We start from the raw sequence: 14763 nt of genomic DNA, 5'->3' as shown, positions 1-14763 counted from the left end.
AATCTTTTTTTTTTTCCTCTTCTTTCTCTAGCATTCAGAGTTCTGTCAGTCGTGCAAACCTGGCCTTCCTCTGCATCAGCTGCTTGGCTGAGGCCAAGGCCAAAATCACCCAGAGCGGGCACCAGCCTGTCATTTGGTAGACGCAAAGTGGGAAGGGGTGGGTGCGAGCTAGGGAGATGCTCCCCCACCCTCGCCTCCCGCTGCGGATCCTTTGAAGCCTTTGGCCAATATTTCAGAGGAATCCAAGGCATAATCCCCCTCCATCTTCACAGACAGCTACTACTAGTGCTGTACCTGATAGAGTCGCTTTCTCGAACCTCCTCTGCCTGGAAGCCGCACTTTCCTGTGCAGGTTCCGGAAAGAAAAAAAAAAAAAAAAAAAAGAAAGAACCAAAAGGGAGGGAAAGCCTATGGGAAGATGCCTCTTTAAAAAAATTTTTCTTTCCCCTCACCCCTCCTTTCTTTCTTTTATCCCAGGCCTGAGCAGAGTAGATGGCTGGCTGGGCACACAGAATAACAAAGCACCGCTGTAAGGAAGACACTGGAGGGGGCCCTTAGATTCAGAATACAATAATAATAATAATAATAAATAAAAAGAAAAGAAAAATAGCGAACTATTTTTAATAGACTTTCATATACAACTAGGAACAGTTAAGAGCGCCAGGCTCACCCCCTCCTCACCAGAAGAACTACAATCATACCAGTCAGCTCCACTAAACCGTGTCTTTTCCTTCTCTACATGGTCTGTTTAGAACACCTCCCCAGCACACACACACACACACACAACTTCTTTTTTCCTCACCTCTGTATGTTCAGCTCCTGCACAGTCCTTGGTTCAGCTCGTGATCTCCCCTTTTTTCTCTTTTTCTTTCCAAGAGGTAGACCGTCATCATATACCTAGTCTCTCTCTCTCTCTCTCTCTCTCTCTCTCTCTCTCTCTCTCTCTCTCTCTCTCGTATTATTAATAATAATAGCCCTGTCGACATAGCAGCATGAAGTGGCTGCCTTTGAGAAAGCACATTTAATCTTTACGGGCTCCCCTCGGCTTCACTGAAGAAGAAGGCAAGGGGAGAAAAAAAAGGAGAGAGAGGAAAAAAGGCTTGTAAGGGAGGCTGCTGACGGACAGCAGGCATCAGGCACAAATCAGCGACAAGTTGAATTTTCCTAGACCACACTGCCCCCTTTCTTCTCGGCTCTCTCCCTGGGCTCCTGGAAAGCCCCAGTGTCTGGTTACAGGAGGCAATGGGTCTCTCTTTCTGCCAGCCATGGTACAGATTCCACACATGCTTGCTTAAACCTCTGGCGGAGTAAGGAATCGATATCCCCCTCTAATCACCTTTAGCTCTTTGATGGCTTCCCCCCTTTTCTGAGAATCCACTTGGCTTCCCTCCGCATCTCTCCCCCACCCCCTCCCCGCCCTGCCAGGCACTGGCATACAAAGCTTGCAGGCTGTCATCTCTCACTTCCTTCCATATCTTGAAGACAAGCCTCTTCGAAAAATTCTCTCGAGCTTGCTCTCTCTGTGTTGTATCATGTCTCCTCCCAGACTAGCCCCACCGGATGCACGGAGACATCTCCCCGACTACTAATGAGATAAAAAATACTCCATCAGGTCGGGGGGGGGGGCGGACTAGACATTGTAATGTATACATTATATATTATATGTGTGCATAAATATATATTCTTTTGCTAGTTCTACAGTTCGGGCTGCCCATTTTCTAAGGGTGGGGGGACATGTTCAAGATGGGGAATGTGAAGGAAATGAGACCCCTGGTGTAGTGTGCAATTGTTTGGCACCCACACACATGTGTGGATGAGCACAGGTGAGGCGTCTTGTGAAATTTTCTTGTTCTTCTTCTTCTTTTTTTTTTTTTTCTTAAAATGGGCAGCTAGTCAACAACAACACAAAATATTTCTTTGAAATCTGTGTGTGGAAGCAAAAAAAGAGCAATGACTCAAGTCTATATTTAAGACACATAGATGTTCTTCAGGCATACAATGACCGTGATGCTAAAACTCGTGCCTTTGAATGGCTGAGTTTTGCTGGTTGCCTCCGGTTGCAATGTGCACTAATTTGCCACTTACGGTCCTGGGAGTTGGAAAGCCACTCAACCAGCAGTCTCCTCCGCTCAGCCAAACCCATGGCTTCCGCAGCGGGCATTTTCCTGATTCCTTGAAGCATTTGTATCTTCCCATATTCATCAGATACAGGCATACTTTATTGATCAGTCTAATGTCCCTCAATAATGATAAGCAATACTTCAGATGATGAAAGGGGGAGTACAAGAAAAAATAGAAGCCATTCCTCAAGAGACGAAGGGTTTGCTGTCACGGGCTTTAAATGCTTGCCTTTTATACAGTGTCCTCTCACAGTTGGTACCACTAGGGTCCCTACCTATCTGTAAACACAGGGTATACTGCTGTCTTAACCCAGTTTTCCCAATGAGGCTAGAATCCTGCAGGCAACAGACATTGCTGTGTTAAAATAGAATACAGGGTTCTGTAAATAGCAAGAAGGGGGGGGGGGAAGTCAGGCAAGGATGCAGGTTCCCTGCAAGTGGGTGTTTTAAAAGGTAGTTTCTTTGTGCTCATTACAGACGTTCATTGTGCTTTGTCTCTGACGGTGAGACTTCAGACGCACGGCTTGAAGCCAAAGGAAGGAGAAGGAAGCAGCAGCAGAGGAAGGGGAAAGAGAGAAGAGAATGGAGGGTGAGGAGGAGGAGAAGCAGGAGGAAGAGGACAAACAGGCAAAAGAGAAGAAGTAGAATGTTGGAGGATCTTTAATACTTTTTTTTTTTTGTCATGACTAGGAAGGAGGAAGGTGTTTGCCGGGAGTTGGTGACTGGGTTAGAATCTTTTCAGATTTGGCCGATCAGATGTTTGTACTAGACTGATAAAGAACAGAGATGGGGGGAGGGGGAGAGAGAGAGGGAGGGGGGGGAGAGAGAAACGTGCTAAAATAATAAAAAAGGGTGGAGCTGTCAAAAAAAAATCCTTGACTCATTGGGTGCCTCCCTGTAACGCCAAGATGACTCATTGCTAAGGAGATTCCTGGTTGTCTTGTGTCTATGAAGGCCCAAGAGCAGGCCACTGCACCCAACTGGAGAGGAAAGACAAACGGAGGAGGAAATTCTCCTGGTAAACCCCTCTGATTTGCAGTAACAGTTTAGCATAACTTCCACGCCCTGAGCTAATTCGTCCTTGTCCATGCTCACTTTGCTTACAAAGGTACACAAATATATGACTCGTGAAAGTTGGGCTGAGGAACACATCATTTTCTCCAGATAACTCAGCCCATGTCTTCAGAGGATACTTATTTCAAGCAGTTAACACCTGACCCCAATTTCTGTGGGTAATTAGTGAGCTAGATAACCACACAAAGTGGGTAATTATTTAGTACCCAAGGGTACGCTAGAAGTGGGTAGCGGCTTTGTTAGCAAAAGCATATCTCTAATTATTGTATCTATGATGGGTGTTTTAAAAATACCAGTTACTCTATCAAGCGAACCATGATAAACAAGTAACTATTTTACCCTCCTCGGCATACACATACATGCCTTCTGTCATGGTTAAGAATATTTACCTCTAATGTATGGAGTGTGGCAAAGATGAATTAGTCAACAACCCTAAGACTCTCAGAAGGTGAAATGCGCTAGACAGCTCCTAACTACACTATTAGCGTCACTATTGCTACTTTGGCTACATTGTTTCCGGCTGAGAGACGTGGGAGGAAGTAGACGCTATTGTTCAGTCTATATCTTGGTCTGTTGGTAATACAGAAGCCACAAACGCAATGAATGGGACGGTGAGTAGACTGGTTGACTGCCCAACAGTCTAACCAGGCTGGAAAAGAGAAGGAAGACGGTATTGAATGGACAGCTGGCTCAGGTTAGCTCTGAGGAGATGAGGTGGGAGAGAGGGAGGGGCAACAGGAAAGAGTCAGGGATGAGTCTGAATCAGCTGAACCACACCCTCTTTCTAAAGTCTCCTGCCTCTTGGAGAAAGTACAAACCTACAGAAAGCCCTCCAAGAAGACGTCTGTGCACGTCTTGGGATAAGCTTAGCATGTTCACATCGGTTATATAGTATTTCTTGTGGAGAAGAACTTCTTCTGTATAGATCATGAAAGCTGATGCAGCTGTATTTTAAAATACTGTGTTGAGAATAGGCACACACAGGTCTCGGGTATCTTCAAGCTAAGACTGGAACCAGGAGAAAAAAAGCAGCTTGTTGCTTTTATAAATCATTCCTTGGGTGAGAAGGGTACTATTTATTTTTTAACTGAGAAGTAAAAAAAGGGGGGGAGAGACAGACAGAGACAGAGAGATACAGGAGAGACAGACAGAGACAGAGAGACAGACAGACAGACAGACAGACAGAGACAGAGACAGAGACAGAGGGAGTTCATACATGCTTTGGGAAGCCTGATCCTGGAGATCAACTAAGCCTTGAAAATAATAAACAAAAAATAGTAACAAGAACAACTTAACAAAAACTTACTACTTTCTCTGTGAACGTCCACCGTCCACCGCCTTGAGCCTGTCGTCTGGGTCTAGCAGAGACAGGACACATAGAGGCCTCTGGAGTCCACATCTTCAAATTGGTTCACCACATGTTTCCTTTCAAAGCAACGTTGTCCTGGGGATTAACCTAGAGATCTCGGAGGTGCAGTCAAGTGGGAAGCGGGAAGGGGACTATGCAAAGATGTTGTATTCCGTCCAGCGGATGCTTCTAGGGAACTGGGGAGAGAGTTGACCCCATCCTTCAGCCAACACTGAAACAGCTGAAATCTCTTCCACCGGCTAGGACACGTTTGAGACTGTGATTGGACACTAACGTTGGGGTGAATATATTTGAAGTGTTTGGGAACTGAGAGGAAACTTCTCCAAAAGCCATCCAAGCCAGTCTTGTGACCCACAGCCCAGTGTTTGTCACCCCCCCTTTCTGAGCTCAGAACTACAAAGGCTAGCTGGTATTCTCCAACCCGCCCAGCTTCTTTCAAACCCACAGACTGTGCCAGACTTGGCCACACCTCCCCCTGCAACAGACTCTGTAGCCCTGCTCCACACAGGAAAGCAGATTTCCATGTTAATTGTCCTACCTGGCTCATTCCTCTGTCACTAGTCCTGGTTCTCAGTTCTTGGCAAGATTTCAAAGGCCCAATCAATTGTTTTGCCTGCCCCCTCCCCAAATCTTAATCTTCAACACATCCGGTTCCTACTTTCCCCAAATGTGATCCTTTCAAACAGCACCTTCCCCTCTTCTACAGCGTCTTGCATTATGGAAACCACTACCTGCTTTCTTTGGCCTCACTAACTTTTGCCTAACATTACTTTATTTTGTTTTATATTTTATTTTGCCTCATAGAATGGAGGGACCTGAAGGAAAGTCAAAGCCTTTTCTTTCTAGCATTTCCACCTGTACAGAATCATCTCAGATGATCTAAAGCAATCTAGGGCATTTCCTAAATGCTCACCTAAAAAATGATCACGGATCAGCAGAGAACAGGTATGTGTGTGGTGGTGGTGATGGGGGGGGGAGCAGTTGCAGAGACACATAGAGAAGACACATTCAGAAAGATGGAGAGAGAGAAAGAGAGAGATGGAGATGGGGGGGAGAGAGAGACAGACAGAGACAAAGAGGGATGGAGACAGGGACAGAGACTGTGAAAATTTACCTAACTGTATGAATGCAGTAGGAAAGGACCTCAGGCAAATAACTGGAGGGTGTTAACTGTGGCAAGAATATACAGATCACACGCACATACACAGAGAGAGAAAGAGAGAGAGAGAGAGACAGAGAGAGAGAGAGAGAGAGAGAGCACCTATATCAAGCATCTATACTGTTCCCTTAGATTGGATGATTCTGACCAAGTCCTTGCCTTTCTGTGATGCTGGGTCAGGCATCATGGTTCTGCAGCTAGAGGCTGAACCACAGCAGCCTCTGGGATGGGATGGAATAGAAAAGGAGGGCCAACTTTTCTAACTCATCACCTCTTTCTATGTCTGTCTGTCTGGGCTTAGGGAATAAGATACATGACAATGGCACCCCTACACATCTCCAAGACAACTGCCCTGTTTTCCTTATGGTTCCTGCTCGCACTTCCTACTTAAGCACTCACTTACAGGGCACTCTTGTAATCCTCTTTTTTTTTTCTGTGTTTCCTCTAATAGATCACAGGGTGGGGTGAGGGGCTTCTAGATTCCATATGCAGAAAGCTTACATCTCAGTCCTTGCCCTTGAAGAGGTCATGAATGTTTTATAGGTGCAGAGAATAGGGCTCTGAACAGTCAACCCTGCCCAGATAGTGTGGGGCAGTGCCAGGATTTGAACCAGGTTTCAATTCGCCTAAGTATAGTCTTATCTTTGCATGGTTACAGCCTTTTGCTCTGGGTTAGTGTAATCAATCGTTCTGATCGGTCTCTTCAGACTCCTTTGTATTTTAGACTTTACTCCATCCAAGGAATGGTTTTATTTTGATGATTTCATCCAACTCATTGTCTTGTACTTAAGAATGTGCCCGACATTGTGCTGGGCAGTTTCATCCTTGGAGTTGGGGATAGACAAAGGCACATGGTCTCTCTATCCTGCTGTCAGCGTCTCTGTGTTCAAAAGCTGTGGAGAAAGAGGCTTTCACAATTTCCCATGTTCCCTCAGGAGAGTGCATGGCACCTACATACAACAGGAGGTACCAAAGGGTTTTGAATGCATTTTTATGTTAGTATTTTTGTACTGAAGCTTTACTTTTTTTTTTACATTTATTATTTACTGTGGGGTGGGATATATACCATACCACCCAAGTTGATATCAAAGGATATCTTGAAATATCAGTTGTTTCCTTCAACCGTGTGGGTTCTAGGAACTGAAGGAAGATCAGCAGGCTTGCCAGCAAACACCTATAACCACTGAGCCATCTTGTCCCATATTACAGCTTGGGATTATGTTTAAAATAGACTTTTGAGAAGTTAGCGCACTGCTGTACATAACTGGCATGTAAAACATGGTAGAGTCAGCCTAATTTTTAAAAGGCTATGGCTGATGGTCTATGCAGTCACATTCATAATTTCTTCTGTAAGTCCTGAGGTCATATGGCTTCTTGTATGACACTGTGGCTTAGGAGGTCTCTTCAAGTGATAAATCGTGTCAGGTGATATAGTAGTGGAGGAATATTCTGGTCTGCATACAGGGAGAAAGGGGCGTGTATGAGAGTATGTACAGGGGTCCAGGACTGCAGTAGGCAATCCAGCCATGATGCTCTAATAATTTTAGAGAAAGAGAGCGAGGTGATTTCAGAGAAAGAGAGTGAGGTGGTCCAAGTGTTCCATGGCTGTCTGGCCTGAATGTCTCTAGGGTTTCACATAATGTGTACTCTGAAGAAAGATTAGACAATTCCTTATTTTGCTTAAGGGAAGAATATTTTAAGTACATATAATTGCTATCTTTGCAGGCTAACTTCTATTCTGGTCTTAAAACAAAACAAAAGGTTTCACATATTTGTTTTTTTTTTTTCACTTGAACCCATCTACTAACATAGAGATAGAGAAAAACCAAATTCCCAGAAAAACAAATCCGGGCAGTGAAGACTTTATCGGGTTGGTATAACTGGATGGTTGGCTAGGGTATAAATGTGTGAGGTGCCGTGAGTACATTTGCTCCTGGCTTCCTTGGTACTCTGCCAGTATCTCCTCTTGGAGCTTTCTCTCTAAGGTGTAGAGTCAAGTGCATAGTGGCCACCATGGATGGCAAGAGAGGAGGAGGAAGTGGGCTGGGAATCATGGCTGGAGGGTGTGACTGACAGGCGTTGCTGAGCTGTGGTGTGAATCTATTCTGCTCACCTTACATTGTCTACCTCTGAATAGAGCTAATGGGGGAGGGGAGTGACTAACCTGGTGTTCACGCTGCCTTCTATCATGCTGGGTGTTCTGAGGCCACTGAATTGGTGACAAACTTTGTAGCCATCTTCGAAAACTGGGAAAAAATTTCGTGCTATCAGCCCAGAGCACAGCTTTTCAAGTTGTATCCTTTGGTGAGATTCCTCAAGCGAGATCTTGAGTAGGATGGCACAGTTACTCTATTCGGAATGCACTCAACATATAGAGTGTTCAAACTCTCCCAGCAGAAGTCCCCCAGGAATTGCCTGCTCTTCACAGGAAGATAGGGAATGGAAATGGATTTCCATACTACATGGTCAGCACAGCCCTTCTCCTTAGGCAGTGAGACTGAGCCAATAGGGAGTGGCATGTGCTACGGTTTGCATGTGGCTCAAAGATTCTTAAGGTCTGTCATTTCACACTCAACACTGTGCGGTAGTTTTTAAGTGTCTGGTTAGGATGAAGAGTTGGATGCTTTTCTTCATAAGGAAGATTTGATTTTCTTTTGTTTGGGGAGTATGCTATGCTTTAATAGAAGCTGACCACCTAAAAGGCTTATGTATTGAAGACTTGATCCCAGCCAATGATAGTATTGACTGACGACTGGGTCATGCTTTTCTCATCCAGGGATCAACCCACTGAAAATTCCAGAAACTGAACTGCCTTCTAGGAGGTGGGACTGGATGGAGGAAGTAAGTTACCGTGTGTGTGTGTGTGTGTGTGTGTGTGTGTGTATGTGTGTGTGTGTGTGTGTGTACGTGTGTACGTGTGTGGGGTGGGAGCATCATGTTTGAAGAGTATACCACGTCCCCAGTCCCTTCCTGTCTCAGTTTCACCACAAAGGTCCATAGACTAAAACTTCTGGACTCAGGAGCCAACCTTTTCTCCTTTAAAATGGTTTTTCTCCAGTATTTTTACACAAAGACTAAAACACCAACACATCAGGTATAAGGAAAAATCAATAATGCCCCTAGTATACACATAATAGTATTTGTTGTTATGAATTTAGAAAATGATTCTGTTCCCCCTTCTGCCTCAGTGAGAGCCTTTTTCTGTCTTCGAGCCTAACCATGTTGCTTTTCCAATGGGGCCACACAGAGTCTGAAGATACTGGAAAGTACTGTGCAATCAGACCGTGGACTGCCCTGAGCTCCGGTGAGAGGAAGAGGAGAGAGGAAAGTCTCCATCTCTAGGATAATGAGAGAGAAAAGAGAGTCCTCCTAAAGTTGGATGACGATTACCTGGATATCAAGAGGACTCTGTGACATAAGCCCATTATTCTTGGCCAAAGGGTGTCATCTGGGAGCCAAGTTCTACTTCCGCCTAGAGTCCCTGCCATTCAAAGTTCAAGCTGCCAACCCAAGAGATGCAGATCCACTTCCCCCATCCCCCAGGCCTTTGGAAGATAGAGATTACTGGGCCAAGATCCTAGAAAGGATAACCAAATAAAGACATGGGCCAAAGATTTGGTCTGGAGTCACTCCTATACTTTTGAAACTGCCACACATAGCCTGGGGCTTCAGAAGAAAAAAAGATGAAAGGGAAGGCCATGAAAGCCAAGAACATCCTTATCTCAGATCAGCTGGTGTAGTTTCTAGAGACCCTGACTGACTGACCAAAGTAATGTTCCTTAGGAACTGGCTCCTTTGTGGTATCCACCATCCCTGACTCTCTAAGCACTTCCCAACATAGGCAGGGAAAGAGGAAGACCTCTGACTTACCAAGAAGGAGAGGTTAGACTATGACTGCTCCTCACAGTTTCCAGTCAAACTCTCAACATCGTCTTTCACAGTCATTCATAGTCGAGAGTCAAGGCAGGGGCTAGGGTGACGGGTCAGTGAGTAAAGGGCTTGCTGTATAAGAACAGGGACCTGAGTTTGGATCCCCAACATTTGGATAAAATTGAGGCGGGGTGATGTGTAACTACAACTGCAGCTTACTTCTGGTCTCTACTTATGCATGTATGAGCAAATGTACCCATACACACACATAACACAGACACACGCGCACACACATGCATGCATGCATGCATGTGAACACATGCACACAGACAGACACACTTCCTTGGGTTCATTTTTTTTTTTTTTTTTGGCTTTTTTCGAGACAGGGTTTCTCTGTAAAGCCCGGGCTGTCCTGGAACTCACTCTGTAGACCAGGCTAGTCTCGAACTCAGAAATCCGCCTGCCTCTGCCTCCCAAGTGCTGGGATTAAAGGCATGCGGCACCACCGCCGGGCGGGTTCATATTTTCGTATTCTCTGGCTTTTGTAGGTCTCATGCTCTTCTCTCTTAGCCAGTTACATTCTAACAGGGTAGGACTCCATGAAAATGAGTGCCATCATGCCACCATTCCTATCTCACTGGTGGGAACCAAGATGGCTAATGACTAAGTGCTTTTGTCAACAGGCTGTAAGAACACCAGCCATCAAATCTAGGTCTCACCCCAGCTCGTGTGAGCTGGGATGTATGCGTGGCACCAAATTCTTCCAGACGGTGGGTTTGCATGACTCCATGGTGTCTTTAATAATAACCATGCCCCCTGGTTCCCTCTGTTATTAATGAATGACTGTGTGGTGAGGAAGGGCTTTCAACCCGGCACAATTAAATTTAGTCAAGCATTTGTGAAATAGATGCGTCTCCAAAGTGCTGAGCATACAGAATTTAAAAAAAAAAAAATTAAAATAATACGAACGTATAATTCGAGATATCTTCTTGGGTCCACGGTGCTGTGGAAGAATCAGAATTCCTGTAGAGATTCAAACATCGAGAGATGAACAGGAAACACTCGGGGGAGAAGCTGAGGAATATTTTAAAGGCAGAAACTGCTACCTCGGAGATTTTAAATTTGGCACATTTGACACTTCTCAAGGAGCCTCTCCCTGCTACAAACAGCAAGGACATGAATACCAAAGAGAACGATGCCACTGAAGCCAGGCTTGTGTTCTGGGGTCCAATGCTTTGACCTCTGTGCAGACTGGACTCTGGATTCCCATTCAGGACAGCACATGTCAAACTATGTGTAGCCCATGACACCACACCCTCCGAAATCTGGGGAAGGTGAAATCCTTTCTTTTTCTTCTCTGTTTTCATTCTCATGTCTTTAAAGACTGACTGTGAGATTTTGATGACCTACCCCGATTCTGGATAGCTCAATTAGGTCCATGGGCTTGTGAGCTTAGTTCTGTAGTGTGAGTGGGGGAGAGGCACAGGAGACCATCGGGGGTCCTGCTTATCGCTTTGATATTTATTCCACTAATAGAGAGTCTCCTACTGAACACAAATCTCACCAACTTTCAGCTAGGCATCCCTGCCAGTGAATCCTGGGCAACTGTTTAATCTCTGCATCCTCACAGCCAGGACACTGGGATTACACAGCCACGCCCATTTTGATGTGGTATCTGGGAATTTACATCTTCATGCTCACAGCAAGCCCTGGAGCAACTGAGACCGCTGCCCAGCACCTCAGCAGGGTTCTTATAGGTATGGAAGAGGACACAATACGTTGATACTTGGTCCTACTGAGGTATAGCACCGCACTGGTCTTCTAATAAGAATTTTATGGGCTTTTTTTTTTTTTTTAAATTCTGCCTTCTTCTGGGGTATTGATAAAATCCACAGCTATAAAGTATAGAAGAAATACAGACCAATCAACTGCTTAAATACAGATTAGCACTCTTAAACTGTTGTTTTGATTTTAGTTTTCTGGGTTCGGTAGATGTTGTTGTTTGACTCTGTTTGTTTGTCTGTCTGTTTTTGTTTGTTTGTTTTAAAGATCAGATCTTTCAGGACAGTCCAACCTAGACAAAGCATGTAATGTAGCTCAGGCAAGCAAATTCGCCTTCAACTTCCTATCTTCCTGCTTCAGCCTCCCAAGGGCTGGGATGATATGCCAGTGTGTCCCAGCCAGACAAGTAATCTCTAATTGATTGTTTTTTTCTTTCCAGTCAGAATCCTGATTACCACAAGTCTACATCTCAGAATTTATGAAAGAGAGAGAGAGGGTAAAAATGAACGCAAGTATGTTGAACATAAAATAAGTAAGTCTGCTGCCATTCGGACTCTTATTAAAATATTAACAGTACATTGGATGCTTCTGGGGTAGGGGTCTACCTGCCAGAAGCTTTAAAGACTAACAAAAAAATAGCTTTGGAAAAATAAGCAAGGAAGAAGATAATAGGCCAGTGATAGATTTCCTCCGCTAATCTAAATGCACGTCTATGCCTGTGCTTCAATAACTTGCTTTGTACAGTGTGGTAAGAAATTATCAGAGTAACAGGAAGTGAGCTTTGTTCAACAGACTCACAGAGAATTGCAGAGACCTGTAAAGACTGGCTAGGGGGTGTACAGGCAGGGGAAGGCACCTGTAGCTTGTTTTAAAGAAACAAAGTTTGCTATGAACTTTTTTTGTATTTATTGGTTTTTAAACAATTCTGCATACAATGTATTTTTATCACATGCTATCCCCTCACCCAAGTCCTCCATGATCCTCCCGACCTAATGAGCATGTTTAACGTGGGCTTAATTAAGCATGAAGGTTAAGAGGAAGGCAGGCACTCTGAAGAAAGCATTGTGTGGGATTCTCTGAGACACAGAATGTAAGATATATCCAAATGTGGGAATGGGCACCTCAATGAAAAGCTGCCAGAATCCTACATAGTAGGTCTCTTCTTTTGGGAACAGGTAGATATCCCACTGAACCCTACATAGTAGGTCTCTTCTTTTGGGAACAGGTAGATATCCCACTGAATCCTACATAGTAGGTCTCTTCTTTTGGGAACAGGTAGATATCCCACTGAATCCTACATAGTAGGTCTCTTCTTTTGGGAACAGGTGGAGATTGTACAGGAAGACACTCGTGCATAAAACACGACTTTCTATCCTACTAAGGACAGACAGAGAGTGAAAGAGAATTGTCACAAGAGTTTTTAAATCTTTTCCCACTCCTCTAGTGGTCTCTTCTCTCCTTCCTCAGAGTCCTCTCCACACTGTACGCCTATCTTAAGCAGGATATGTGACACCAAGACAGATCACAGTCAATTCTTAATAAATGTCGCAATTAAGTCAACGTACAGATAAACTGATAACTACAAGATGAAGTGAGACGGTATCCAAGATAAACAGGACACGTGGGGGTTCAGTTAGATCTAGACAGTGAGCTAGATCTCCAAAAAGGGAAGAGACTTTCAGCAAGCATGAATCTTCCTTCTTCTTTGAAGATGCCAAAGCCTGGTTTGCCGAGTTATATGCATGAACTTGGAGTCTGGCCCTGGGGAAAACAGAAGGCTGACATATCCTTGTCTGAGCTGCTTGCTTGAACTTCTGGTTCTATTTCGGTCTCAAGTGGTCCCAAGACACATGACCCAATGGAAGAAATAAAGAACTGAATTTTAAGAGATCCAAGTTCTCTGCTCAGTTTGTCATGGTGACCTTGGATAAGGCATCTCTCACTTCTAAGATCATAGCAAACCTTCACTAAACCACAAATGAGAGGGCTGAACTGGACAAACTCCATGCTTCAAGAGAACTTTAGAACCGCACCATCTAGCTCTGTGTCTGGTTTCTCTTCTTACAAAGACATTTTCTGAATAGCTACAATACACATGGAGTTTGGATTTTATAACTAGAGGGATGAGGAGAGGGCTCAGTGGGAAAGAGTGACACACAAGCATGAGAACCTGAGTTCAGGTCCCCAGTACTTCTGTCAATGCTGGAAATGGCTGCCTGACTGTGTGCTTGTCACCCCAGGGCTATGCAGTCTGGGGCCTAAGACAGGTGGTTCTCAGGAACTCTCTAGCCACCCAACCTACTTGAAATGGTGAGCTTTAAGTTCAATGAGAGACCCTGTCTCAAGGAAATAACGTAGAGAAAGAGGAAGACACTCAGTGTCCTTCAGTCGTCTCCACATACGGGCATATGTGCAGGCACGCCACACATGCAAAATAAATAATTACAAATACATAAAGCATATTATCTCATACTAAAAACAATTTATACTGTAGGTATACTAACCAAGAGGAGAAAACTGTTCAGAATCTCAGCATGGAGAGATCCATCACAGCCAATGGAGGAGTGAAAAGGGACCACAACTCTCTGTCTATAAAAATCTCCTGATACTTGAGTAGAAATAAAAGATAGACAGACAGACAGGCAGACAGACAGATGATATAAGACTTATAGGCAGTAAAAAATATCTTGAGGAAAGACAGCATTGTCATTTATAAAGTTGAAGTCTAGACAGAATAGCTGACTAATCAAAAAAAAAAAATTGTGCTCTGAAGAGGAAGTCTGACCTCTTGCAGAGTGTCAGCCTCTCCCCTATTTAAGTGCCCTGTCTGCATTTATCAGTGACAGGAAGAACAGTGCTCCATGGGAACACAACACCACTGCCCCCTGTGAATGGGTAGACCTGGCCCAAGTTTAGCATCGTGCTCGGCTCAAATCACACCTGCAAAGACGTTGGTTATGTCAAAAAAAAAAAAAAAAAGAAGAAGCAACCACATCCATGATTCAGATAGCCTTCCTTCTAGAGAATTCCCCATAGCCAGACACTTATCTGGTCATGGATCAGAGAATTCGCCTTTCATCCCGGATTTTCTACCTCATCTCTCTGTCCATTTTCTTCTTCAGGAGCTAAGAATTTTATAAGGCTCAGATATGCAAAATAATCCCAGGTCAAAATATGAACTCTTATTAGCAGAGTTTTTCTCTGACATTACATTAACCACCTAAATAAATTGCCCTTATCTAATTTTTAAATGTACACATATATGTTTATGTTCTAAACATGTGTTGATATTTTGATTTTTAAGTCATTTTTTTTAAGGGCAGAATTCTAAGCAATAGGTTTTGTTATAGCATTTTCACAGACATCTCCCATGATGCTTTGTTCTTATCC

The sequence above is a fragment of the Grammomys surdaster genome, unplaced genomic scaffold (genome assembly GCF_004785775.1).
Source record: "Grammomys surdaster isolate TR1022 unplaced genomic scaffold, NIH_TR_1.0 126086, whole genome shotgun sequence".
Classification (NCBI taxonomy): domain Eukaryota; kingdom Metazoa; phylum Chordata; class Mammalia; order Rodentia; family Muridae; genus Grammomys; species Grammomys surdaster.
The sequence above is the reverse complement of the archived record's forward strand: the minus strand, read 5'-3'. Positions refer to the sequence as shown.